General features: G+C 45.2%; 1 long non-coding RNA gene across 1 annotated transcript in view; it reads right to left on the bottom strand.

Moving 5' to 3' along the window:
- Positions 1–12843: 12843 nt before the first annotated feature.
- Positions 12844–27096, bottom strand: part of LOC137528302 (uncharacterized) — a 65417-nt gene continuing 51164 nt past the window's right edge. Inside the window, exon 3 of the long non-coding RNA XR_011023354.1 lies at positions 12844–12922. This is a non-coding gene — a long non-coding RNA (uncharacterized lncRNA). The remainder of the gene's footprint in view (positions 12923–27096) is intronic.

The raw sequence follows: 27096 nt of genomic DNA on the forward strand, positions 1-27096 counted from the left end.
CCAAAGTACAGTGCTCAGAAGAAGGCATGTGCCATCAACTCCCAAGATTGTCGGGACGTAGTTGACTATTTAACACAGAACACCTCATCTTCCGCAGCCACCAGCGCTACTACAAGCACCACATCCGCTACATTTGACACTTCACAGGAGTTATTTGGTGGGGAATTAACTGATTCACAGCTTTTATTGTTACAACAAGATGAAGGCGCTAAGCAAGTTACACCACCTCATATGTCCGAGTTAGGTGGCACTATGGGTGTAAGGTGTGAGGAGGAGGAGGATGAAGTACCTGCTGTTGGTGCAGTTTATGAGGTGTCTGATACAAGTGAAGCTGTGAAGGATGATTATGATGATGACGATGATGATGATACTGCCATGGATGTCATGTGGGTTCCCAATACAGGAGAGGAACAGGGGGACAGTTTAGAGGGGGAGTCAGAGAGGAGTAGGAGGAGACAAGTTGCTGAAAGAAGCAGGGGGAGCTCATCATCAGAAACAGCTTGTGGCAATGTCTGGCGCCATGTATCGCCACCTATGGACAGCCAGCCAACACGCCCTTCAACGTCAGCTGCTGACGTCACCATAGTGCCATCACCCCAGGGCTCAGTGGTGTGGAAATTTTTTGTGTGTCTGCCTCAGAGGAGAGCAATGCCATCTGTACTCTCTGCCACCAAAAATTGAGCCGTGGAAAGGACAACATCCACGTAGGGACAACTGCCTTACAAAGGCATATGACGAAAAAGCACAAAGTGAAATGGGAAGACCACCTGAGGAAAAGCAGCACACAAAAGCAAAGCCACCCTCCTTCTCCTCTTCCTCCTTCAGGTGCATTATCTTTAGCCGCTTTATCCCTTGCACCTTCACAGCCACCATCCTCCACTCCGCCTCTCACCTTGAGCGGTTCCTGATCCTCTGCCCATAGCAGCAGCCAGGTGTCCGTGAGGGAAATCTTTGAGCGGAAGAAGCCAATGTCTGCCAGTCACCCCCTTGCCTGGTCTCTGACAGCTGGCTTGGCGGAACTGTTAGCTCACCAGCTGTTACCATACCAGCTCGTGGACTCTAAAGCCATCCAAAAAATGTGTGGCGATTGGGACACCGCAGTGGAAGATACCAGGCCGCAATTATTTCTCAAAAAAGGCGATACCCAAACTGTACCATGAAGTTGAAAGGCAAGTGGTGTAATCTCTGGCACACATCGTTGGGTCAAGGGTCCATCTGACCACGGATGCCTGGTCTTCAAAGCATGGTCAGGGCAGGTACATTACTTACACAGCCCATTGGGTCAACCTGGTGACCGCTGTCAAGCAGGGAGTACGTGGCTGTGCAGCAGACCTAGTTGTGACACCTCCACAGCTTGCAGGCAGCCCTGCTGTCACCTCCTCTCCTTCTCCTCCTACTCCTCCTGCTACATCCTCTTTGCTGTCATCCTCCTCCTCCTCCTTGTCTGAGTGGCAGTGCTACTCTACTGGTGCTGCATTCTCCTCTCCAGCTACACAGCCCCAGCTCCCCAGGGCCTATGCTGCATGGCAGGTACGACGGTGTCACGCCATCTTAGACATAGCTTGCCTCAAAGCCGAGAGTCACACTGGAGCGGCTCTCCTGGCTGCTCTTAACAAACAGGTGGATCAGTGGCTGACCCCACACCAACTGGAGATTGGCAACATGGTGTGTGACAACGGCAGCAATCTCATTTTGGCTTTCAATTTGTGAAAGTTGACACATGTACCCTGCATGGCACATGTGCTGAATCTAATAATTCAGAGATTTGTGTCTAAGTACCCAGGCTTACAGGATGTCCTGAAGCAGTCCAGGAAGGTGTGTGGGCATTTCAGGCGGTCCTACACGGCCATGGCACGCTTGGCCAATATTCAACGGAGAAACAATTTGCCGGTGAGGCACTTGATTTGCGATAGTCCTACTCGCTGGGATTCAACGCTCCTGATGTTTAATTGCCTGCTACAACAGAAGAAAGCCGTCAACCAGTATCTGTACAGCTACAGTAAAAGGACATGCTCTGGGGAAATGGGGTTGTTCTGGCCAAAGTACTGGACACTCATGCGAAATGACTGCAGGCTCATGCGGCTGTTTGAGGAGGTGACAAGCATGGTGAGTCGCAGTGAAGTCGCCATCAGCGACTTGATCCCATATGCTTTCTTCGTGGAGCATGCCGTGTGTAGAGTGGTGGATCAAGCTGTGGAGGAGTGTGAAAAGGAACAGGAATGGGAGGAAGAGTTCTGGGATCAATTATCAGTAGAGCCAGATGTTTCCCCAACACCTGCGGCAGCACAGAGGAGGGGGGAGGAGGAGGAAGAGTCATGTGGGGAAGAGGAGTCAGATGAGGAAGGTGATTTTTTTGAGGAGGAGGAGGTGGAAGAACAACCGCAGCAGGCGTCGCAGGGGGCTTGTGCTGCTCAACTTTCCCGTGGTATTGTTCATGGCTGGGGAGAGGAGGAGAACTTACCTGACATCACTGAGGAAGAGCAAGAGGAGATGGATAGTACGTCTGCATCCAAATTTGTGCAGATGGCGTCTTTCATGCTGTCCAGCCTGTTGAGGGACTCCGTCTAAAAAACTCAAGGGGAATGACCTGTACTGGGTGGCAATGCTACTAGACCCTCGGTATAAGCACAAAGTGGCGGAGATGTTACCAACTCACCAGAAGACAGAAAGGATGCAGCACTTGCACAACAAGCTGGCAAGTAGGCGTTTAATGGTGATGTCACAGCACAACGGAATAAAGGTGCCACTGCCAGTAATCCTTCTCCCATGTCCACGCAGGCAAGGACAGGACGCTCCAGCGATCCTATGGTGATGTCGGACAAGCGGACATTCTTTAGTCCAACACCTCGCCTTAGCCCTTCTGGATCCACCCTCCACCAACACCTGGACCGACAGGTAGCCAACTACCTGGCCCTAACTGCGGATGTAGACACTCTGAGCAGCGATGAACCCCTGGACTACTGGGTGCGCAGGCTTGACCTTGACCTTCAGTGCAGCTGGAGGCATTGTCACTGAAAAGAGAAGTTGCCTAGGTCAAAAAAGTGTTCAGTACCTCACCTTTATCAAAATGAATGAGGCATGGATCCCGGAGGGCTACTGCTCACCCGAAGACTAAGTCAGTCGCCGCACACAGCATATCTGCCTGCACGCCGTGTGACTGACTGCTCCAAGGCTAAGTCGGTCCCCAGTCCCCACACAGCATCTCTGCCTGCAGGCCACTTGACTGCCTTCTCCGCCACCACCAACAGGGTCCAACAGGGTCCAGGTGGATTCCTGAATTTTTGCTACTAGCAGCAGCCGCTATAATAACTTTTCTGGTGTGTGTTCATGCCTGCCTAATTTTCCTAGCTGCACTGCAGCTGCAACAACAAAACAAAAGGCATGTAGATGTGTCAATTCCCCTTTGTGATAATTACCTTGCTGCGGTTAAGGGGCTTGCGTATCACAATGAAGCAATGACCGCTGGCTATGTGAGTATGTTGGGGGGCATACCCAAGATAAAAGGTCATTGCTTCATTGTGGACAAACCAAATCCGGTCAGCTGGATAGTCAGCCTGGCGACCATATGGGCTTGAAAACTTCCACGGCCTGCACTCTCACCATGGTGCGCACCAGTCCAGCATGGCCACAGTAAGTTTGGTGTGTCAGTGTGAAGCAGTACACTAATTACACTACCTGATTGATGTATACACATGCAAGATGTTTTAAAGCACTTTAGGCCTCCAATTTAGCATGCAGTGTGATTTCTGCCCTTAAAACGCTGCTGATCCAGATTTTTCCCTGGGACTTTTGGCGTGTATCCCACTCCACCATGCCCCCCTCCAGGTGTTAGACCCCTTGAAACATCTTTTCCATCACTTTTGTGGCCAGCATAAATGTTTTTAGTTTTCAAAGTTCACCTCCCCATTGAAGTCTATTGCGGTTCGCAAAGTTCGCGCGAACCTGAACTTTTGTCGAGGCTCGAGAACCTAAAATCGGAAGTTCGAGCCATCTCTAGTAGTGTCTTGGCATTTGCTATACTATACTGGAGCAAGCCCCAAAGCATTTTGAAATTCCCTCCAGGGCAGTTCAACTTCAAAATAGTGGTAACATTTGGTGCTTAAGTTTTCTTAAAGTGAACCTCCAGACTAAAAATCGACTCAGCAGCACTGAAAAGGCCTGGTGTTTCTTTAACAGTTTTACAGCATCAGAACTTTGTTTCTCTTATACAAGCCTCATTTTTAGCTGCACAGAAGAAAACTGCCCGGGCATTTTTCCCCTGATGCTGTGCAAAGCATGATGGGATTTCTGATGTTGTTGTTCTTGTTCTGCTGATTTGGTGCACTTTTTTTTTTTTTTTTTTTTTACATTTTGAATTTGAAATTGAAGCCTAGCATGTGCAGATGGGATGGGTAATCAGGACACAGGACAGTTGGAACTGTGTCTCCTGCTCCCTGTCACCTACTTTCAACCAAAAAGATGGCTGCCCCCATGACAAAGATGGCAGCCCCCATGAATCACCAACATTTGCCTGTTCTTTTAAAACAGGGTGGGTAAGAGATTATATTACCTATCTATTCTGATTAACATAACTAATGTAACGTAATGACAATATGTTTGTTTAAGCTGAAGTTCCCCTTCAAATATCTTCACAAATACTTCCAAATTCTGATAGTGGCATTTGACCAGCTCCACTTTTGGAACTAGGTTTTAACAGTGGAAAAGTACAGTTTTTTGTAAAGTAACCTTTTATTAATAGACCCCCTGGCATACTACAGTACTAAAATTCTTATACGGGTCACCAGAAAGCTTCAGAAATGGAAGGAATAAAGACAACAATCTCTTGATTGGCCACTGGACACCATATTTTTATTGATTCACCAGATGCACAATAGAGATATCTATAAATCTTATGCCAATAATTATTCTCCAGTGATCTCTGAAGTAAACATACACTCATGCTATACAGACATATGTAATGGATCATTTATCACAAAAATACCCTTTGTACACAGCAATGTGTTCACATCAGAATCTTTTTCCTACTTTAAATCTCCTTTTAACATCTATATAGTCTGATAAAAATAATAAATTCCCCTTTCCAGTAACTTGTTCATACAGTAAATGTTGGTAAAATGTTTAAAATGTTTGCATTGAAGTCAATGGTGGAGACTTTCTGGGTAAATTGCATGGTAATGTCACTTAGGCTGTTAATTTGGACATTGGTGGCTCAATGTTAACCACTTAATCCTATCTGGATTGATATATCCGTCCATATAGGCTACACTGCTGCTGCTGCCTGGGGCGCATGATCACGCACGCTCCCGCCACCTTCATTAGCCCGGAGATCAATAAATGGGAACAAAGTTCCCATTCATTGATCTAAGTACCCGTATGAAAGGCCACCACCTTCAAAGAGACGGATCCGTCTTTCACAAAGCTCCCACTGTCTCACTTCCATATTGCATAGTAATACTAAGCATTTAGAAGTGACCTATGAGGACATCTTTTGGCCAAATAGTAAAATTACATCTGGAAATAAAAATTTCCAGATAATGACATTTTTTACTGTTAAAACTAGCCCCTTACCTCCCACACTCACCTATAGGTACACGTAATTTTTTTGTTCTCTTAGGGACTTAACTTTTTTAATATCTATGTAGTAAAGTATATTACTGTTATTTTTTTTTTTAAATTATGGGCTTGTAATAAGTGGTGGACGCAAAACTGAAAAAATGCACCTTTATTTCCAAATAAAATATTGGCGCCATACATTGTGATAGAGACATAATTTACAGTGGGTTGCAAAAGTATTCGGCCCCCTTGAAGTTTTCCACATTTTGTCATATTACTGCCACAAATATGAATCAATTTTATTGGAATTCCACATGAAAGACCAACACAAAGTGGTGTACACATGAGAAGTGGAACGAAAATCATACATGATTCCAAACATTTTGTACAAATAAATAACTGCAAAGTGGTGTGTGCATAATTAATCGGCCCCCTTTGATCTGAGTGCAGTCATTTGCCTATAGGCATTGCCTGATGAGTGCTAATGACTAAATAGAGTGCACCTGTGTGTAATCTAATGTCAGTACAAATACAGCTGCTCTGTGAGGGCCTCAGAGGTTGTCTAAGAGAATATTTGGAGCAACAACACCGTGAAGTCCAAAGAACACACAAGACAGGTCCAAGACAGGTCAGGGATCAAGTTATTGAGAAATTTAAAGCAGGCTTAGGCTACAAAAAGATTTCCAAAGCCTTGAAAATCCCAAGGAGCACTGTTCAAGCGATCATTCAGAAATGGAAGGAGTATGGCACAACTGTAAACCTACCAAGACAAGGCCATCCACCTAAACTCACAGGCCGAACAAGGAGAGCACTGATCAGAAATGCAGTCAAGAGGCCCATGGTGACGCTGGACGAGCTGCAGAGATCTACAGCTCAGGTGGGAGACTCTGTCCATAGGACAACTATGAGGGCCCGTTTCCACTATCGCGAATCCGCATGCGGTGCCCGCATGCGGATTCGCACAGTCAGCACAAGTGGATGGGACTGTTTCCACTTGTGCGTTTCCCCGCACGTTTTTCTGTGCAGAAAAAATCTGCAGGGTAGGGCCTATAGTTCTACTATAGTTATATTATACACGCCCACTCCCGCCCCGCCCCCCCTCCCGCCCAGCCCCGTAGCTCCGCCCCCACCGACACTGACGTATCAGTCAGCGCCAGTCTGTCCTGCGACATCCTACGCTACCCTAGTGCAGTACCACGGGCCAGCTATTCTTGACATCCTGGAACTGCCCCCGGATATGACGTCCAGTCAGCGCCAGACTGTCCTGCAACATCCTATGCTACCTACGCACAGCGTTGCAGGGCAGCTTTTCCCGACACCTCCTACCTGCTCCCCGGATACGACGCCCCATGACGTCACGTGCACCCGCACGGGGACCCTCCCAGTTGATCTCCGCAGTGCTTTTAATCTTTGCCCGGCGGCCTGACACTCATGGCGCCCAGACTTTATTCCACTGCTATAGAGGTAAGTCCTTTATACTACCTGCCAGCCTCACCTACCTTTTCGCTCCCTTCAAACAGCTTGGGGTCCCTTACACACTTATCAGGCTGGACTGCATAGCACCTCAGCGCTCTATAGGAATGCCGTTGTTTAGATACATTCTTGTCTTCTATATACCTTCTCCCACGTGCTCTTTGGACCACATGGGCCCCCGGTTTCATTGCTTATTAATATGTATTTTTATTGTTGTATGCACTGTGCCACATGTGCCGGTGTGTATGTTGTACACGAGTGTGTGTATATACATAAGCATACTCATATATATGTAGATGGTGCATTTATATCCTTGCAATTGACCTGTTTTATATACAATATCTCACTGATACCTATATCTTTGCAATTGACCTACAATATCTCACTGATACCTATATTTTACATAATAGGTTCTCAATTTTACTATATTTATTATTATTTTTTAACGTATCAGGTTATATTTTTTTCCATATGGGTCAGGCTTATTCATAATATATTATTCATTATATATTGTTTATAATCATCACCACTGCCACCTACTGGCCAAACATTATCACAGAATTGCCACTTTTTTCTTCACATCGTTTACCTACCTGTAGGTTTTATTGGGGATATGTATATTAATAATGTTTTTTGTGTTTGTTTTTATGACGTCCCTTATTTAAATTTTTCTGCGTACATATGTAACTGTAACTAATTGTTTGCACAATTCTATAACAAATTTTTGGTTATTTCTTATGCCGTGTATATGAAATACGTATTGTTCATCCAGAGATTTTTTATTAGTCTGATAGCCATCTGTTGTTCTCTTATAGCACTTTACATGACCTGAGGAAGCGACTTTCTCGTGAAACGCGTTGTCAAGGTGCTAATCTTATCCAATAAATTATTACAATTTTATACCAGTGGTCTTCTACCTTTACTACAGGTAAGAGTATTCTCTACTTACCTGATCAAATTTACATATATATTACCTAGTAATAGTGGACTTGTATACACTCTTTGGGCGCCTCCTTTCATCGTAATCTACTACCTGTGACCCTAGCATTCCCGCCAGGGGCTGCGCCTCTACACTCCCGTAGGACGCTTTTTTCCAGGAGCAGCGACCAATAAAGGCCGAGTGGAGACGGTCCTTCTCCACATGCACTAAAGGTGGTTGCTCTACTTTGGCAACCCACACTTGTGAGTATATTTTGACCATCTTGATTGACGATAATACACGATATCGGGCTCCTGGTGTCCCTGTGTTTTTTTGCCATCTTCTACTAGCCTATACATACCGTAAAAGACTGGCAGCTGTAATTGCAGCAAAAGGTGGTTCTACAAAGTATTGACTTAGGGGGCCGAATAATTACGCACACCCCACTTTGCAGTTATTTATTTGTAAAAAATGTTTGGAATGATGTATGATTTTCGATCCACTTCTCACATGTACAGCACTTTGTATTGGTCTTTCATGTGGAATTCCAATAAAATTGATGCATGTTTGTGGCAGTAATGAGACAAAATGTGGAAAACTTCAAGGGGGCCGAATACTTTTGCAACCCACTGTATATAGTGTAATAAGTAAGACAAATAAGAAAATAAAATACATGGTTTTTAATTATGATAGCATGTATTATTTTAAATTATTTTAAAACTATAATGGCCGAAAAATGAGAAATAATGTTTTTTCCATTTTTTTCTTAATCTTCCTGTTAAAATGGATTTATAATAAAATAATTCTTAGCAACATGTACCACCCAAAGAGAGCCTAAATGGTGGTGGAAAAAACAAGCTATAGATCATTTCATTGTGATAAGTAGTGATGAAGTTATTTGCGAATGAATGGGAGGTGAAAGTTGCTTGGATGCATAAGGTGAAACAACACTGAAGGCTGAAGTGGTTAAAATGGGCGCAAAATAGACTGCTATGTTAATTTTGGCTATCGCAGTGCCCAGGGGTAATGTGGGTACTGGTGCCACCCAATAAAGATTGGGATTAGGCTGCCAGCACCTGTTGAGAGGACCTTAATCCACAGTGAGATCATCAACCATTTGTACTTTCAGTAAAGCTGTTTTTCAACTACAGTGGTGTAGCTCTCCAATCAAGCTTAGTTGGCTACAGTGCTGTTTTCTGAAACACGTCTCAACCTGTCTTTCACTATTCCTTGTTTGTTTAAAATTTTACTGCCGTAAAGTTCAAAGGGTCATTAGCTTTGCTCTGTTTCATAATTCAAAATACAGAGTGTAGTTTGTAAACTGCAAATATTAGAGAATGAGGCAATGTTAAAGAAAAACAGCTATATAACTAAAAATAAAAATATGTGACTCCTTTGCGTCTAATGTTCTATTCCTTATCCGCACTACACATACAATTCATTATATCACACTTTTTTATGCTTCAGTGTCACTTTAAAGGACATGTCAGCCAATTTAAGCTAGGCAAGCTGTACTTACCCCTTGCAACCGATATGTCCCTCATTGCAGCTCTACTCCCAGCCGCTGGCCTGGGGTCCTCTACTGCGCCGTTATCAACATGTCACTCGCACGTGCCCTTGAATGTTCTGCGCAGGAGCAGTAGTTCTGCGCCTGCGCAGAACACTCTATCCCCAAGCAAGTGCTCGGCTGCGACAAGGGACAAATTGGCTGCATAGGTTTGGAGGAAGCACCTGGTAAGTAGAGTTTGCCTAGCTTAAATTGGCTTACATTTCCTTTAAAGATAGCAGAAAATCCTAAATCATAATAATAAAGGCAGTCTGTATATGTTGCAGAGAATGAATTGTGTTGAATACAGATGAGGATACTGAAGGATATGCGGTAATTCTGCAATGTATCTGAAGCAAGAAAAGGGCTGAAGTCTCCATTGGCAGTCTTTTAAATAAAAGATCTGGATGTACATGAGTGTCAGGGTTTCAACTAGGAAATCCAACATCTATTGCATTATAAATACAGGGAGTGACTCTTAAAATAAACCTGTCACTTCTCAACACATAATGAACTAAACTCTCATTAACCAGCTGAGCGGTCTGGACGAGCTCAGCTCGTCCAACACCGCCAGCGGCTGCCGCTCAGGCCCTGCTGGGCCGATTTTAATGAAATAAAAAGCAGCACACGCAGCCGGCACTTTGCCAGCCGCGTGTGCTGCCTGATCGCCGCCGCTCTGCGGCGATTCGCCGCGAGCAGCGGCGAAAGAGGGTCCCCCCAGCCGCCTGAGCCCAGCGTAGCCGGAACAAAAAGTTCCGGCCAGCGCTAAGGGCTGGATCGGAGGCGGCTGACGTCACGACGTCGGCTGACGTCGATGACGTCACTCCGCTCGTCGCTATGGCGACGATATAAGCAAAACAAGGAAGGCCGCTCATTGCGGCCTTCCTCGTTTATTCTGGGCGCCGTAGGCGATCGGAAGATCGCCTCCGGAGCGCCCTCTAGTGGGCTTTCATGCAGCCAACTTTCAGTTGGCTGCATGAAATAGTTTTTTTTTTATTTAAAAAAAACCCTCCCGCAGCCACCCTGGCGATTTAATCAGAACGCCAGGGTGGTTAAACTCTCATCTTGTTCAATATTGCTGTAAATCCCATGCCAAAATAATGAGCAATTGCCTACATATAGAGACTACCTAATAAGGTATGACAAAGCTGGATCAAGCTTTTCAGTATTCAGCTGGAAACTATATTTCTTTACCTTATCAATTAATGCATTCCCAAAAATGATAAGGCAAAATAAAACTGTGTTGCCTGGATCTAAACAACAGTCATCACTAAAATCTAATGTATTAATTATTATTAAGGGTTTAGTTTATTATGTATATGGAAGGAACTATTTTAAAGGAGTACTGTAACCTTAAAAAAAATTAGTTCAACTTAACTGGGGCTTCTACAGCCCTCCTCCCCCATCCTCCCTCCTCTCCCCCCCCCCCCCCCCCCTTCATCCCGCAGATGTCCTGTGCCCGTGCCAGTACCCTACGACCCTCAAGTCTCCACCGCGGCTTGCTTCTGGTTTTTGCAACTTGATGACGTCACAGGGGCCGTGTAAGTTCTGCTAACTGCACCTTTTGCAAAACAGATGACAATGTGATACTACGTTACTGTTTTTTTTTGTTTTTTTTTTATACAGTTTAGGCACCTATAAGCAGTGAAATTCTCAAGGACAACAAACGTGCTTAGTAAACAAAGTTGATCTTAGGTCACTCTCGGTTTTAGAAGAGAAGGATGTATCCTGAATCAGGATCAGCATTAGGCTACGTTCACAGTGACACATGCAGTGCGTTCAACAATGAAATCCCATTGGCAACGCAATGCATTTATATTATAATAGTATGTTCACATCAGCCCATTAGCAATGCAGTGCGATGGAATCCGCTGGTGTATGCGATGCAGGCAATGCGGTACAGCATAACGTGTGCATTAACAATTGCAGTGATGCATACCTTGAATTAACTGTATGCTTCACTGTATGCAGCACACCACACACAAACAATTACTACTATGTGGCTACACAGAAGAAGAGTAAAGAGGACCTGTTATGCCGGTGCCGGAAGCAGGTAATGTATAATATTCCACTGCCACTGCTCTGCATTTACGGTAACTTTACCTTTTCTGACAGGAGTGGGCCCCCTTAGCCCCCAGTTCCCCCGTGACAGCAAAGGTTGCAGGAGCTATTGTTACACCCATTGGTATGACCCCAGCATCAGGCATCAGTCACAGTTGCTATTAACAAATGAGCAGCTTCAGCATCAATGTAGAGAGGGATTTTGATGAATGAGATGTAGCTAAACCTCATCTTCCTACTTTTTTTCCTAGAGTTCTGCTTTAACAATTGAAATGACTTTAATTCCTTTTGTGTTCTTGTAAAAGTATTTAAAAGTTCCTATATCTGGCTTGGAACAAACATCTTCTGCTCTGTTGAACAGCTTCTGTCAATGATTATCTTCCACTTCATCTAATGCCTCATCTCCAATGATAAGCATTAACCAGAATCTGCAAGGTGTGCTCAAGGTAACATATTTGCTGCAGTAAATGGAGACCTATTTCACTTAAGGTGAGCTGATGAAAATTATTCCACTAAGTGATTAGCATTACAGGAGAAGCGGGGTTATTCGAAACATATGTAATGCTCATAAATGCTCAGTCACTGGACCTTACTAATGTGCCTTAGATGAGTACAGTGCACAGTTCAAATAACACCACTAACTAAACTACTGAGTGCTGAGCATATTGCCATGGCTTCTCGTGCCAGTGGCAGTGGGTAACATCGATTGGACGGTTGTTTGGATCCTGCGATGTCTTTACAAAATCACAATAATGAAAAGCATGCTCTGCTAACAATTTTAATGTTATTTTGCCCTCGCTAAACTTTCTGATCTCGATGGAAATTGATTTTTGACTCGAGCCATAAGCATTCTGTTCCAGAGCAAAATTGTGCACGCAAACCATGCATTATATAAAAGTCTTGTAAGTGCCTTCATACTGTGGTTAAATTGTTGAGAGTTTTGTTCTTGATTAAAAAGATAAGCTTAGATAAAGAAAATACATTTTTTTTTCGACAAAAAGGAGGGAACAGTAAAGAAAAAAAAAATCTCTTAAAATTCCTTTTGTAATCTGGTTTTCAGTTGTGAGCTACAAATCAAATATACGGTTTTATGTTAGCATAAAAAAATAAATAAATAACGGGATTTCCAATACAATAATTAGGCAGTCCTTTCTCCATATGCTCGCTCTCTGTATTTGTTATTGAACTACAATGAAAAGTACTTCCATTGCTTTTCCATTACAGATCCTCAATGTACTTAGCTGAAATTCAAATATACACTTACTAAATGTAATGTAAAGTACCCAGTGCATGCTGCTTCGCAGCTGTTTCATTCTGTGCTGCCATTGTGCAAATGGATTCCTTTCAAAGTTTCATCAGAGGCATGTTACCTGCAAGATGTAGAAATATTAAACGTCTGAGATATAAAGTCATGCATGTAACATGATGTTGCACAAACTCATTTATACCAATAGACTTGGACAAAATCTACTTTCATAAAAGCAGCAAAAAGCAGATGTCTTCAGAGCAGAGCATTGTAATTTTAGTGTGGGCTTTTGGTTATAAAAGAGACAGAAGATCTGCACATAGCCTGACACACAAAGCGCTGGTAAATTTGCCATGCATAGGTAGCAAATAGCAATTTTATCAGTATTAATGCCATGGGAAAAGCATACTTTATCCATGTAACGCACATTGCGCTAATGCTGGATTTAGCACCAGTCTGAATGCTGGATTTAGCACCAGTAAAATTGCTGTGCATTGCCTGCACATTACAAATTTACCAATGCTTTATGTATCAGGCCCTTGATGAGATACGCACATTACTAGGAATGTGTCTAAAGTCCCTTTTTGTTTTTTGTTTTTCATTGCAAGGCTTAATAAACCAGTGCTTATATGAAAATGAGGCAGCTAAACAGCAGTCAAGTGCAGCTGACTCTTCTGAAAAGTAGATGTAAGCCTAAACACTTCTGTTTGAATGAGAAAACACTTCTAGCAGATTAACAATTACAAAAATAACTCAGAATACTATAATTATTTTTGTTTTGCAGCTGAATGAACAAGATTGTATATCGCATGCTGTTTAGAATGACATCTTAGAAATTCATCCTTTAAATTGTAAATAAGAATATGAGACCCCAGGTAAAGTCTCTTTACCAGTATGGCTACACATACAATTCATTATCTTATATGTCTATTTTTGAATAAGATATGCTTTAACCATTTCACTTAGGGCTTACTAACACATGTGATTTATGGAGCCACACAACCAGCCTGTGGTGTTACCTTGGCCACTGATAGACATTCTGATGGGGAAAGGTAGCAAATGGGTTTAGAGAAGCACAGAATGGGAGGTCAAAGAATTAGTTAAGATTATAGTCCCATCAACATGTAAGCAAGCTGCCCTATCACAGTATCTCACAATGCCTCACTAGCACTGTGGCTTTCTCATGGAGGTTACAATTAAATAGATATCATTTTATCATAGTTGGACAGCAGGGGAGAGTCTGTGATCCAACAATTCTGGAATAGACTCTCATAAATTATCTGCTATTAAGTGACAACAGTCTAACACTCACCTGTATCAAATCATATTATAGTGAGGTTTACTGAAAGTCATCAAGCTGTGGTCACCCGTGGTGCCTGCAGTGCAATTCTTTTAACTATGCATCTAATTAGACCTAGATTTATTCAAAATCATTTTCACTGCAGGTGTGTGCACAATACTGCAGTAGAGATGTCGCAAACATAGAATTTTCTGTTCGCAAACGGCAAAAACAAACTTCTGAAAGCTGTTCGCGAACAGGTGCATCTGGCGACCGCCATAGACTTCAATGGGCAGGCAAATTTTAAAACCTACAAAGACTGTTTCAGGCCACAAAAGTGATGAAAAAGTTGTTTCAAGGGGTCTAACCTGGACTGAGACATGCCAGAGGGGGACAGCAATTTTACCTCCATCCACTTGGTGGCGCTGTAACACTTTGGTGAGATCAACGACGGTTATCTCACCAGATTGACTCAGAGCCTCCGAGGACAGGAAATAGAAGGGCTACCGACGTCTGGATCACCAGGGAGGTATGTAAAAGCTTCCAGCTGCCTCCACTCACGTTCATTAAGCCTTCGGCGGCTAGCCTGAGCTCAGCTCAGGATTACCGCTAGGGAGGTTAAATACAAAATGTATGCCAGTGCTTCTTGGTGAACTCTGTCTGCATGGGGGAGGGGAGGGATGGTGCTGCTGGGGGGTATGGCTATACTGTGGGGGTATGTAGCACTTTGGGGAGAAATGGCAAGATTGGAGAGTTGGCACTGCTTAACCACTTAAGGACCACGGGCTTCCACCACCCCCCAACCCCAATTTTGATAATACTTTTCACCAACGTTTGGGTACTTTTTCAATTGTAAAATGCTGAAAAGTGATTTCAAAGAGAACATGAAAATTATCTCCTAGGAAATAACTTAGGAGAAAAAGTTAATTGCATATGGGCCATTGGGCCATATCCTATTACCCAACTCACCAGCAATGGCAAGTTCATAAATTAGGCTATGGGAGCTATCCTTTTACATTTTTCATGTTGCCGGGAAGCGATGCTGCCTGTCAGAATGACCATTAGCTTAAACCTGGTAAAAGGTCTAAACCAGCTAATGAAAGTGTTTTGCCACTGAATCCGGGGGTCTCCTTTAATAAGGAGACCCCCAGAGCTCTCTGTCAGCACATCGACAACCCCCCTTCCTCACAGAGCCTCGGCAAAGCTTATTTGAAGCTCCGGTCTGGGGCTCTCCATTCGTCCACTCCACTGTCTCGGCCATTTTCATTGGGGGCATCTTCTGGGGGAGTGAGGGAGCACTGCTGTGGTTCTGATATACAGCACCACAGCGCAAAACTCCCCATCTCCCGGGACATGGGAGCATCAATCAGGCTTTCGCCTGGGTAATGGTCCCTAACGATTGGCCATCGCACGAGTAACACCAACAATAGGATTTGCCAGTAATCCTCGCGCGATGGCAAGGCGATAAGTAGCTCGCATCTGCAAGCTACTTTCCACCTCAAATAGGATATGGCCCATTGTCTCTAACCTCAAGGGGCTTGATTCACAAAGCGGTGCTAACCTACTTAGCACATCTAAAGTGTTTAGACGTGCTAACCAGGGTGCTAAGTAGGTTAGCACCGGATTTCTCAATCAGATCGCGCGCTAACTTTACGTGCGCAAAGTTTTACGCACGCAAAGTCTTATGCGTGCTAAGTCCCATAGGTTTTAATGGGCACTTCGCGCGGAGCGCCCTGCGCTCTGTGCAGTGCGCATGTAAAGTTTTACCTGCATAAAGTTTTGCGCGCGTAAAGTGTTACGCGCCAAAACTCGTTTAGACGTGCTAAGGGGGTTTTCACAGGCGTGCTAACAGTTAGCACCGCTTTGTGAATCAAGCCCCAGCAGTGTCTCCAAGTTTTTATTTACCCTTATTTATCAGTATGAGTTGTGTACAGTATATTGATCCAAGGTGATCACATCCCCTCTGAATCTCACTGTGTTTATCCCAATTACTGTCACTTTTTTTTTTTTTGAGAAATTTCCTTTCATTTCAAATATAACTTTTAAAACATACTCTAATTAGCAAATTCTTAATTCTAGTATGGTCTGTTATGCTCAGGTAATTATCAAATCGCAAATGAATATAGTCTTTCAGGCCTGGATCGAGCAAAAAGAATCTCATTGTGTCAAGTGTAAACACATTTAGTGTAGCTAATCTTTTCTTGTGGTGAGGTTTTCAAAGTCCCAAGCTGGTAATGGTAATGATAACAGTGCCATTAGCAAAAGCAGAACTGCTACAGGTTACTGAGCTAGATGGGTGTCACTGTATGTGCAGAAACACAGAATAAAGCAATCCTGGATAAGTGATAATTTATATCCCCGTCTGCCCATTGCTGAAGAACAGCTCAATCTTCTGCAGCGAAGATAACCATCCCATTAGAAGCTGGCCTGCCTATGCTTCCCAAAATGCTAAATTCTACCTAATGAATGATCAGAAACCATAATGCTAGTCATTACAGATGTTATTTTCAGCAATGCTTTACAGAACACAAGCTTTTGCTAAAAGATTGCATCTAGACTATTTTATTTGATGCCATGCAGTTTCAGAGCACTATTAAAAAAAATCAATGTTCTTAGCAAGCACTTTAAAAAATGTTACTTTAAGCTGTTTTACGAGAGCACATCATATACGACGTGTGATGTGAGCAGAAAAACACCGAAACGAATCTTACCAAAGTTCAAGCATTATGACTTATTCCAATTTGCAATAATAACATGTGCAAATTGAATTGGCGTGCTGTTATTCTGCTGAAAACTAAATGAATGTATCAGGTGCTTTCAAATATATCATCCACACTACTGGAACAATGTGTCCTTTTACAGATACAATCAGAACAATTTTGTTTGTCCTTAGTGATAACTATGTCTAAAGACAGAGGCAAACGCGTTGCATTAGCTGTCCTTCCCCTATATTTTTTTGCAAGAACGATGTGTGAACATTGTCATCTTGTCATAAGGTGGAAAAGTGGTTAAAGATTAGTAAAAAAATGTTTAGCAAGTTTAGGCTGCACATAAAAACTTCTCTTTCTATATATATTTGAAATAGTCAGGGGGATTTTAGACAGAAAAACAGATACAACTTATTGTAGAGCAAAGGTTATTGGACCATTTTCAGAATGTGTCAAACCCAGACCTCAGAATTCTGTGATTCTGTCCTAAAATGAACTGAAAGTGAAATAATTTCCCACGTTGACTTACCTGGAGCTTCTTCCAACCCCTTAAAGTACTCCTGGTCCCTCACCGCGATTCCGCAATAAGCCGTTCCTCCGCTGTTCCTCTCCATATCTCGGCCAAGTGACGAGTCGGCCGGCCACTGTGCATGCAGAGTGCAAGATGATGGCAAGGGACTGGGAGTACTTTAGGGCACTGGAAGAAGCTCCAGGTAAGTAAATGGACAAATTGTGTTTTTACTTTAGGTTTTCTTTAAAGGAATACTGTAGGGCGGTCGGGGGAAAATAAGTTGAACTTACCCGGGCTTCTAATGTTCCCCCGCAGATATCCTGTATCCTGTGCCACTCACCGATGCTCCGGCCCCACCTCCGGTTCACTTCTGGAATTTCAGGCTGAAAAACCACTACGCCTGCGTTGCCTTATCCTCGCTCCCGCTGATGTCACCAGGAGCATACTGCGCAGACCCAGTATGGTCTGTGCCTGTGCAGTACGCTAGCATTGGTGAGTGGCTGCGCGGGCACAGGATGTCTGCGGGGGACCATTAGAAGCACCGGGTAAGTTCAACTCATTTTTCCCCGACCCCTCCTACAGTATTCCTTTTACTCAGAAATAAAATTCTTAATTTGGTTAAAAAAAATTCTGTTTCTAAGTTCTTAGTAAACTTTCCTGGACATTCCTGCATACCTTTGTTATATTACAAACACCATTTTAGAATTGCCAGGCAGCGCACTGCAATTATACCGGTAATAGATTTTTCAATTATATTCAGGTCTAGGGACTAAGATGGCCATTCCAGAACGTTGTACTTGTTCCTCTGCATGAATTTTGAGCAGTGTTTAGTGTCGTTGTGTTATTGAAAGATCCAGCCTCGGCGCAGCTGCTGTTTTGTCACTGATTCCTGGACTTTGGCCCCCAGAATCTGCTGATACTGAGTGGAATCTATGCGTCTCTCAACTTTGACAAGATTCCCAGTCCCTGCACTGGCCACACAGCCCCACAGCATGATGGAACCACTACTATATTTTACTGTAGGTAGCAGGTGTTTTTTTTTTTTTTTTTGGAATGCTGTGTTCTTTTTCCTCCATGCATAACGCCCCTTGCTATGCCCAAGTAACTCAGCACCTTATTCCAAAATGAAGCTGGCTTGTCCAAATGTGCTTCAGCATACCTTAGAGACACTGAAGCAAGACTAAATCTCGCTTCAGGTCTTATATATAGCAGGGGCACGTGTGCCCCTGCTAAAATGCCGCTATCCCGCGGCTTAACGGGGGTCCCTTCACCCCCAACCCACCCCCCGCAAATGTTGGTCGGAAAATGGTCGCTGGAGATATCCTTCCTGGAGGCAGGGCTAACGGCTGCAGCCCTGCCTCCCAGCGCGTCTATCAGACGCGCATCGCCGCCTCTCCCCCGCCCCTCTCAGTGAAGGAAGACTGAGAGGGGTGGGGGAGAGGCGGAGATACGCGTCTGACAGACGCGCATGGGGCAGGGCTGCGGCGGTTAGCCCTGCCCCAACCAGGAAGCGCTCCCCCGCTGCACGGAGGGGGTTTGGGGGGACAGGGACCCGCATGCCCCTGCTAGCTATGAGGTCTGAAGCGAGATCTATTCTCGCTTCAGACTCTCTTTAAGCGGCTCTGTTTGTGCCGTGGGCTTCCTCTGCATCACTCTCGCATACAATATCTCCTACTGTAAAGTGCACCGAATGGTTGAACGATGCACAGTGACTCCATCTGCAGCAAGATGTTGTGGGTCTTTGGCGCTGGTCTGTGGGTTGACGCTGACTGTTCTCACCATTCATCGCTTCTGTCTATCCAAGATGTTTCTTGGTCTGCCACTTCGAGCCTTAACTTGAACTGAGCCTGTGGTATTACATTTCCTCAATATGTTCCTAAATCCTAACTGTGGAAACAGACAGCTGAAATCTCTGAGACAGCTTTCTGTATCCTTCCACAAAACCATGATGGTGAATAGTCTGTGTCTTCAGGTCATTTGAGAGTTGTTTTGAGACCCACATGTTGCTACTCTTCAGATAAAATTAAAAGAGGAAGGAAACTTACAATTGACTCCCCTTAAATACTGCCCATATGCAATTCACTTTTTCACCTGACTTTTCTCCCAGGAGATAATTTTTCATCTTCGATTTAAAATAACTTTTCAGCACTTTTCAACTAAAAAAGTACCAAAAAGTATGTGAAATAGTACTATTAAAATTATTTTTTGAGTATTTTCTTTGCTTTCTGGTGGCTTAAAAGGCATTTTATTGTCAAGTTTCAAAATATCACCTAGGAGAAAACTCGGGTGAAAATGTGAATTGCATATGGCCCTCTTTCTCAAATTGGATTCACCTGTGTATGTAGGTCAGGGGTCACTGAGCTTACCAAGCGAATTTGAGATTGACTAATTCGTTCTAAAGGTTTTGGAATCAATAACATAACAACAGTGCCCAAATTTATGCACGTGCCTAATTTTATTTAAACAATTATTGCACACTTACTGTAAATCCAATAAACTTCATTTCACTTCTCAAATATCACTGTGTGTGTCTCCTATATGATATATTTAACTGTCATTTTTTATCCAACCAACAATTTATACAGGAAAATAATGACGATTAACAAGGTTGCCCAAACTTTCGCATCCCACTGTATATCTGTAGAAACACTTCCTTTTTTCTCCTAATGCTGAAGCTTTGTGTTCCCCCCCCCCCCCCAGCCTGGTTCCCGCCCCTGCCCTTCCCTACCCTGCTCTCTGCCTACCTGGATCAAATGACTTCTCTTTTCTCAGTGTGTAAGACAGAGGACAGACAGCATATAACTGCTGCAGCCTGTCTTATCCTGTCTATTTGCTATAATTCCTATTTCAGATGTCTGTCTGCCTTGCTTGATTAGATCACATGGACACGAGGGGTGGAGTTATCATATCAATCTCCCAGCATCCTTTGCACCTATGTTTTAGAAACAAACTAACTACCAGGGCCCAATTTCACACTGGGGGTGCAGATTTCAAGACCATATGTGGAATACAGAGGGGGGGAGGGGGGGGGGGGGAGAAAACATGGTTTATCATGGGTGGTTTTATATATCTTGGCAACTTATTAGCTTTTTCAATGGATATGGTATTTGTTTATTGATTCCTGTGAACTACCAGTCTACAACATGGTATGACAGCGTAGTGACAGATACAAGTTTCTGTCCTTCACTTATTACATAAAACTGAATATGGATGGGGTGGGTCAGTGGCAACACCACCCACTGTATTGTAAGTGGACGGCGTTGCAGGAAGTGACGTCAGTGGAGCGCACGCTGGAACGCGGAAAAGGTGAGTCCTCCCCGCCCGTGCCTCTTACTATCGTCTGCTTCCTAACTATTTACAGCTGGAGGGGAGCGCAGATCGGGGGTCCGACCCCCCTCCCCACCGCTAGGCCCAATACCCCCGTCCTGCCCGCTACCCCTCCGGCTCGGCGGTCGGCCCCCATGCGCCCACGGACGGGCGGGTGTCGCCCCTAGAAGTTTGCCGCCTGAGGCAAAAGTTTCACCCTGCCTCATGAGCGGGCCGGCCCTGAATCCCCCCTTAATATGGTAGACACCTCTCACCTGGCTTCTGAATTCTCCTCTACTGGCTGCTGCGCCTGGCAATACTGTTTTTGGCTGGAATGATGGATGATGTGTGAGCTGAAAGGCCTGGCAGTGATGCTGTGGCCGGGTTGGCTGGCGGTGATGCTGTGGCCGATGTTGTGGCTGGGTTGGCTGGCAGTGATGCTGTGACCTGGCTGGTGGTAATGCTGGGCTGTGCTTGGCTGGTTGAAGTAAATGCTGGCCTGACTGGTGGTGATACTGTGGCCTTTTTGACAGTGATTTTGGGCTGGTTGGCTGGTGGTGATGCTTGGCTGGCTGGCCTGGATAGTTTAGGTAGCGACCCCTAGAGAAGGTAGCGCCAGGAGTCCCCCAGTTTAGGTAGTGACAGGAGCCCCCCAGTTCAGGTAGTGACAGGAGCCCCCCAGTTCAGGGAGTGACAGGAGCTCCCCAGTGTATGTAGTGACAGGAGCCCCCAGTTTAGGTAGAGACAGGAGCCCCCAGTTTAGGTAGTGACAGGCACCCCCCAGTTTAGGTAGTGAGTAACAGGCGCCCCCCAGTTTAGGTGGTGAGTGACAGGCGCCCCCCAGGTTAGGTAGTGTGTGACAGGGACCCCGATTTAGGTAGTGAGTGACAGGGACCACCATTTAGGTAGTGAGTGACAGGGACCCCCGTTTAGGTAGTGAGTGACAGGGACCCCCGTTTAGGTAGTGAGTGACAGGGACCCCCATTTAGGTAGTGAGTGGCAGGGACCCCCGTTTAGGTAGTGAGTGACAGGAGCCCCCCTCTAACCGCCGCCGCCCCCTCCCCCTCACAGCGTCAGGCAGACCTCAATCAGCCGGCGACCTGATCAGTAAGAGCGGGCGCCGGCCTCACCACGCTCTCATATGCGGAAGTGATGTCACTTCCGCTTATCAGTGCGATGTGCTAGGTCCTAGCACCCGCACTATTGGTCGCTGCCAGATCGAGGTCTGAGTGACATGGCTAAAGGGGAGGGGGAAGCGGCGGCTAGAGGGGGGGAGCGGCAGCCAGGGGGGGCAGCGGGCGGCCAGGGGGAGGCAGCCATACGTGCGGACACCCATGCCCTGAGCAGGGACGGATCTAGACCAAGTTGCGCCTGGGGCAAGGTCAGGTTGTGGTGCCTTTGCTCTTATCCCTACATATGTGTCATATGTAGAGCTACATATGTGCCCCTACCCACATCTGGGCACCCCCTCACCCACTTCTGTGCACCCCTCAGCTTCAGCTACATATGTGCCCCTACCCACATCTGGGCACCCCTCACCCACTTCTGTGCACCCCTTCTGTGCACCCCTCAGCCTCAGCTACATATGTCCCCCTACCCACATCTGGGCACCCCTCACCCACTTCTGTGCACCCCTGAGCCTCAGCTACATATGTGCCCCCTACCCACATCTGGGCACCTCTCACCCACTTCTGTGCACCCCTTCTGTGCACCCTTCACTGAGGGGCGCACAGAAGGGGTGCACAGAAGTGGGTGAGGGGTGCCCAGATATGGGTAGAGGGCACATGTGGCTGAGGGGTGCATAGAAGTGGGTGAGGGGTGCCCAGATGTGGGTAGGGGGCACATATGTGGCTGAGGGGTGCACAGAAGTGGGTGAGGGGTGCCCAGATGTGGATAGGGGGCACATATGTGGCTGAGGGGTGCACAGAAGTGGGTGAGGGGTGCCCAGATGTGGGTAGGGGGCCCATATGTGGCTGAGGGGTGCACAGAAGTGGGTGAGGGGTGCCCAGATGTGGGTAGGGAGCACATATGTGGCTGAGGGGTGCACAGAAGAGGGTGAGGGGTGCCCAGATGTGGGTAGGGGGCATATATGTAGCTGAGGCTGAGGGGTGCACAGACAGAAGTGGATGAGAGGGGTGCCCAGATCAGATGTGGGTAGGGGCATCGGGCACATATGTAGCTGAGGCGTGCACAGAAGTGGGCAAGAGAATCTCTCTCTCTATGGCATGCTGTCCCCGAGTGTGTCAGCATAGCGGCGCCAGCACTGTCATACTTAACTTCTCCAGCCGCTCTCCAGAACCAGACCTGGTCTTCTCCTCTCTGTCCCACGGTCGCACCTCTAGTTGGCTGCCGCTTCAGTGATGACGCGCATTACAAATGCCAACACTAGAGGTGCGACAGAGAGGAGACCAAGTCTGCGCTCCGCGGAGAGCGGCTGGAGAAGTTAAGTATGACAGTGCTGGCGCCGCTATGCTGACACACTCGGGGACAGCAACACAAGCGGGGGGACGGGGAGCCACAAGCGGGGACAAAGTCGGGGGGGGCAGCGCCGGAGCGCTGCAAACACAAGCGGGGGGACAGGGAGCAGAGCAGACACAAGCAGGGACAAAGCGCCTGCCGACTGGGGCAAGAGACCCGCCTGCCCCCCCCCCCTAGATCCGTCCCTGGCCCTGAGCACACCCCCTCTAGGGTGGCTGGGGTCACCCCACCTGGTGCGGGTCGCACCCCCCGCATCCCCGTCACGACGCTACTGGGGTGGGTGGTGAACTGTGCTGCTAAAAAAAATGAATGTGTAAATGATTGCTACACCATTGTCATTTCCTTTTGCCTTCCCCCTCTGTTATGTTTTCTTCTGGAAATGCAAGGAAATGAGTTGTGTAGTGTGGAAGCGGATGTTTATTTCTACTTCAGGCTTATTTTGCAAAAAAAAAAAAAAAAAAAAACAAGAGTGAGATGCACACATCCTCCAGGTACACCCTCTTTTAGGATACTTTTCCAGTTACCCATATTTTTACTTGCAATATTGTACACAAGATAGTAGTAAATTATATGGTTTTCACTGGTAATACTTTGATTAAATGTGTTTGTGCATCTGCAAATTAGCTAATTGATTACTTTTCAGTTCACAAGGTAACAAGCCATTAATCAAACAAAACATAATCAACTAACTGAACCTTTATTGTTCACAGAGAGATAATAATGATGCAATCTGGGTCGTTAGTATGCAGCTATCCCATGAATGCTAGAAACAGCTTACCAATATACTGTAGAAAATACTTTAAAAATATTCTTTTTTTTCCGTCTGGAGAGTTCCCTGTGCTTTTCTACTTTCCACCAGTTAACTCATCTTTGTCCAACCCTGTGATAGTCTCAATTAGGAAAGAAAGTGCGTACACACACTATACTAAACATGGCCAAGACGGGTGTTCATGGCCACCTTGGCCGAGAATCAAACATGTGTACAGGTGTCTCCCAAACTCATTTACAGATCCAGAATACCATCCTTAAACAGTGACCCCCTGGACCACCAGGAACACCGTTTCCCTCCTTGCTCCTCCCACTAGATGCCAACATGTCATGCATGGCACCACTGTCCTTACTCTTTGGCCCTTGCCCAAATTTACATGTGATTAGATGAATGTGAGTGTTGTTCATAGTAAGTTTTTAATTTCTTTTTGTTAAACACAAGTTCTTTTTTCCATTGTTAGTAAATCTGTTAAATATATCTGTAATATATGTACTAAATTTAAAGTTGTACTAAATGTAAAGTTTATAAAGAGAAAATCTTCCTATACGTACTGTAAGAGCAAGATCACAATAGCAGACAGGAAGTTGTTGCTGAGAATAGAAATAATATATGCTCTTAAGTTACATTTTGTGCTGGAAGAGAGGGTGAGGCGATAGGAAGAATGTAACCATGAGGTTGAGGGGACAGAGACAAGCTGGAGGGGGTAGCGGGCTGGAACGCGGAAGAGGTGAGTCATCCCTGCCCGCTGCCTCGTATTAATACGCTGCTGCTGCACTTAAAAGTTGGAGGAGGACCCAGGTGAGGAAGGGGGGGGGGTCCGATCCTCCTCCCCACCACTGTGCCCAATACCCCCTTCTTCACCTGGGTCCTCCTCTAACTTTTAAGTGCAGCAGCAGCGTATTAATACGAGGCAGCGGGCAGGGATGACTCACCTCTTCCGCGTTCCAGCGTGCGGCAGTCCGACCCCCCTCCCCGCCGCTGTGCCCAATACCCCCTTACTGCCCGCTATCCCCTCCAGCTCTGCGCCCCCTCCCCCCCCACGGCTGGGGGGGCTGTGGTCTCTCACAAGTTTGCCTCAGGCTGCAAAAAGTCTAGAACTGGCCCTGACTGTTAGCCATAAAATCAAAAATCAAGTTATTATTTGTATCTGGTAAACAAGTAATAAGGATGCTAGCCAGGCAATCCAAAAGTTAAAAATCACTCTTACTTTTCTTCTGCATAAAAGATCATTCCCCAGTTTCCCTGGTTCTTATTTGGTACATCTGCCGCACAAAGGAAGTTGCAGGGCATGCAGGGCATGCTGGGTTTTCTTTTTTTCTTCTTTACTTTCCTCTCAAACATAACTAATGCAGCCTGATTGGCTGACGCCTTTTTCCCTCCCGTTTTCCCCTCCCACACCTCTGTTCCTCTCTGATTGGCCAATATTTCTCATGCTGAGACAATGCACTTTCTATTGCAGAGCTGAGTGGGAGTGTCTGAAGACTGGGAGGAAGGCGGGCAATGATACACAGACAGAGTAAGGGAGGAAATTATGTCAGGATTGGCTTGAAGATAGACAGAGTCAAAATGGTATTCTCTTTTTTACTATAGAAAAATCACTAAAATCAAAATGTGGACAGTGCAATACATATGTTATGTAAGTAGAGCAAGTATTTATCTACTAATATATGTGTTTTTTTCCCCTGAGATAGTTTGGCTGACAGCTCCTCTTTAAAGAATCAAAGAAGGGACTTTCACAAATGCCCTGTTAACTTCTTGTAATATAAAGGAGGGGGGGGGGGGCTTAAAAATTAATGTTTACAATTGCAGGTACTGGGAAATTCAACTTCTGGATTGCCAAAATGCCAAATGCTGCAATAATAATCTCAAAGTAGCAAATGCAGTCACTATGACCATCAATAATAAATGCAGCAAACGTTATCTCCGACAATGCAATGAGGCAAAAATTACATCCAGCACACGCAATGAAGCAAATGCTACCTCTGACACATGAAATGCAGCAAAATTTTCCTCCCACATATGCAATGAGGCAAACGTTACCTCCCACACATGAAATGTAGCAAATGTGAAAAGCAGAAAACACGACCTCCCACACAAGGTAAAATACAGTAAACATTAGCTCCCACACACAGAATGCTGTACATATGTGAAATGTGGCGAACAGTACCTCTGACACTTGTGAAATGCACATGTATTACCCCACATATATGAAATGCAGCAAATTTTACCACAGACTTAAAGGCATCAAACATCCCTCCACTCTGGGTGCTGGTGGGGTGGGTGGGATGGAGCTGCTAAGTGGGATGCAAGGGTGACACTGGGTGGGATGGGATACACTGGGTTATAGGACAGTGCCACTGAGTGGGGAGGAGGGTGACACTGGGTGGGAGAGGGTGTCAATAGGTGGGATAGGGTGTCACTGGGTGGGAGAGAAAGGTGCCACTAGGTGGGAAGGAGTGGGGAAGAGGATGCTATTGGGTGGGCACTGTATTGCTACCCTCCTGTATCCCCTTGTAGTCAGTAAATAATATGGGGACGCAGGAAGAGGGGCAACATCATTCCACCCTACCTATCTATAGGCCCCCTCCTGTGTGCCCTTGCAGAGTACTGGTGCAGCACTGTGTTTATCAATTACCTGCTCTATGCATCCCAGCAGCCGGATCCTCTCTACTTCCTGTTTTATCATGGAAATAATTGTGTCCAAGAAATATGCAATAACTTGATAAGGGATTTACAAATAAGATTCTTACAGACTGTTTTTGTATTGAAATGGAGTTAATTCAGTTCACAGAAACACTTTGGATAAATATATCACAATATCCTATTATGTGACTGCCATGAAATTTATTTAAAAATGTTTTTTTTTTCTGTTTTGTTTTTTTGGGGTGGGAACAGAAAATAAACTATTATCTTCATATGAAATGTACTGAAAACGAATTCCAAGCTTTTCAGCTTCAATATAACACTTACAATTGCAAAACGCACAAGAGCCCTCAGGTACAACTATTAGATTAGAAAAAAATGAACTTCAGACAACTGTTCAAAAGTTCTCTTAGGAAAACAAAGTGCTTGAAAAAAAGTTGTATTTCTAAGCCAGCTGGGATAATGGGTGTGGAATTTAAGCAGAAATACTCATATGTTCAGTACATTTCATGAGCTGCCTGGCTGGTCCCAATGATACACACAGAGACACATGTTACCTTGAGCATAATAAACAATTCTTGTGTATAACCAAAAGGCGATAACA

Source organism: Hyperolius riggenbachi, chromosome 8 (genome assembly GCF_040937935.1).
Source record: "Hyperolius riggenbachi isolate aHypRig1 chromosome 8, aHypRig1.pri, whole genome shotgun sequence".
In the NCBI taxonomy this organism is placed as follows: domain Eukaryota; kingdom Metazoa; phylum Chordata; class Amphibia; order Anura; family Hyperoliidae; genus Hyperolius; species Hyperolius riggenbachi.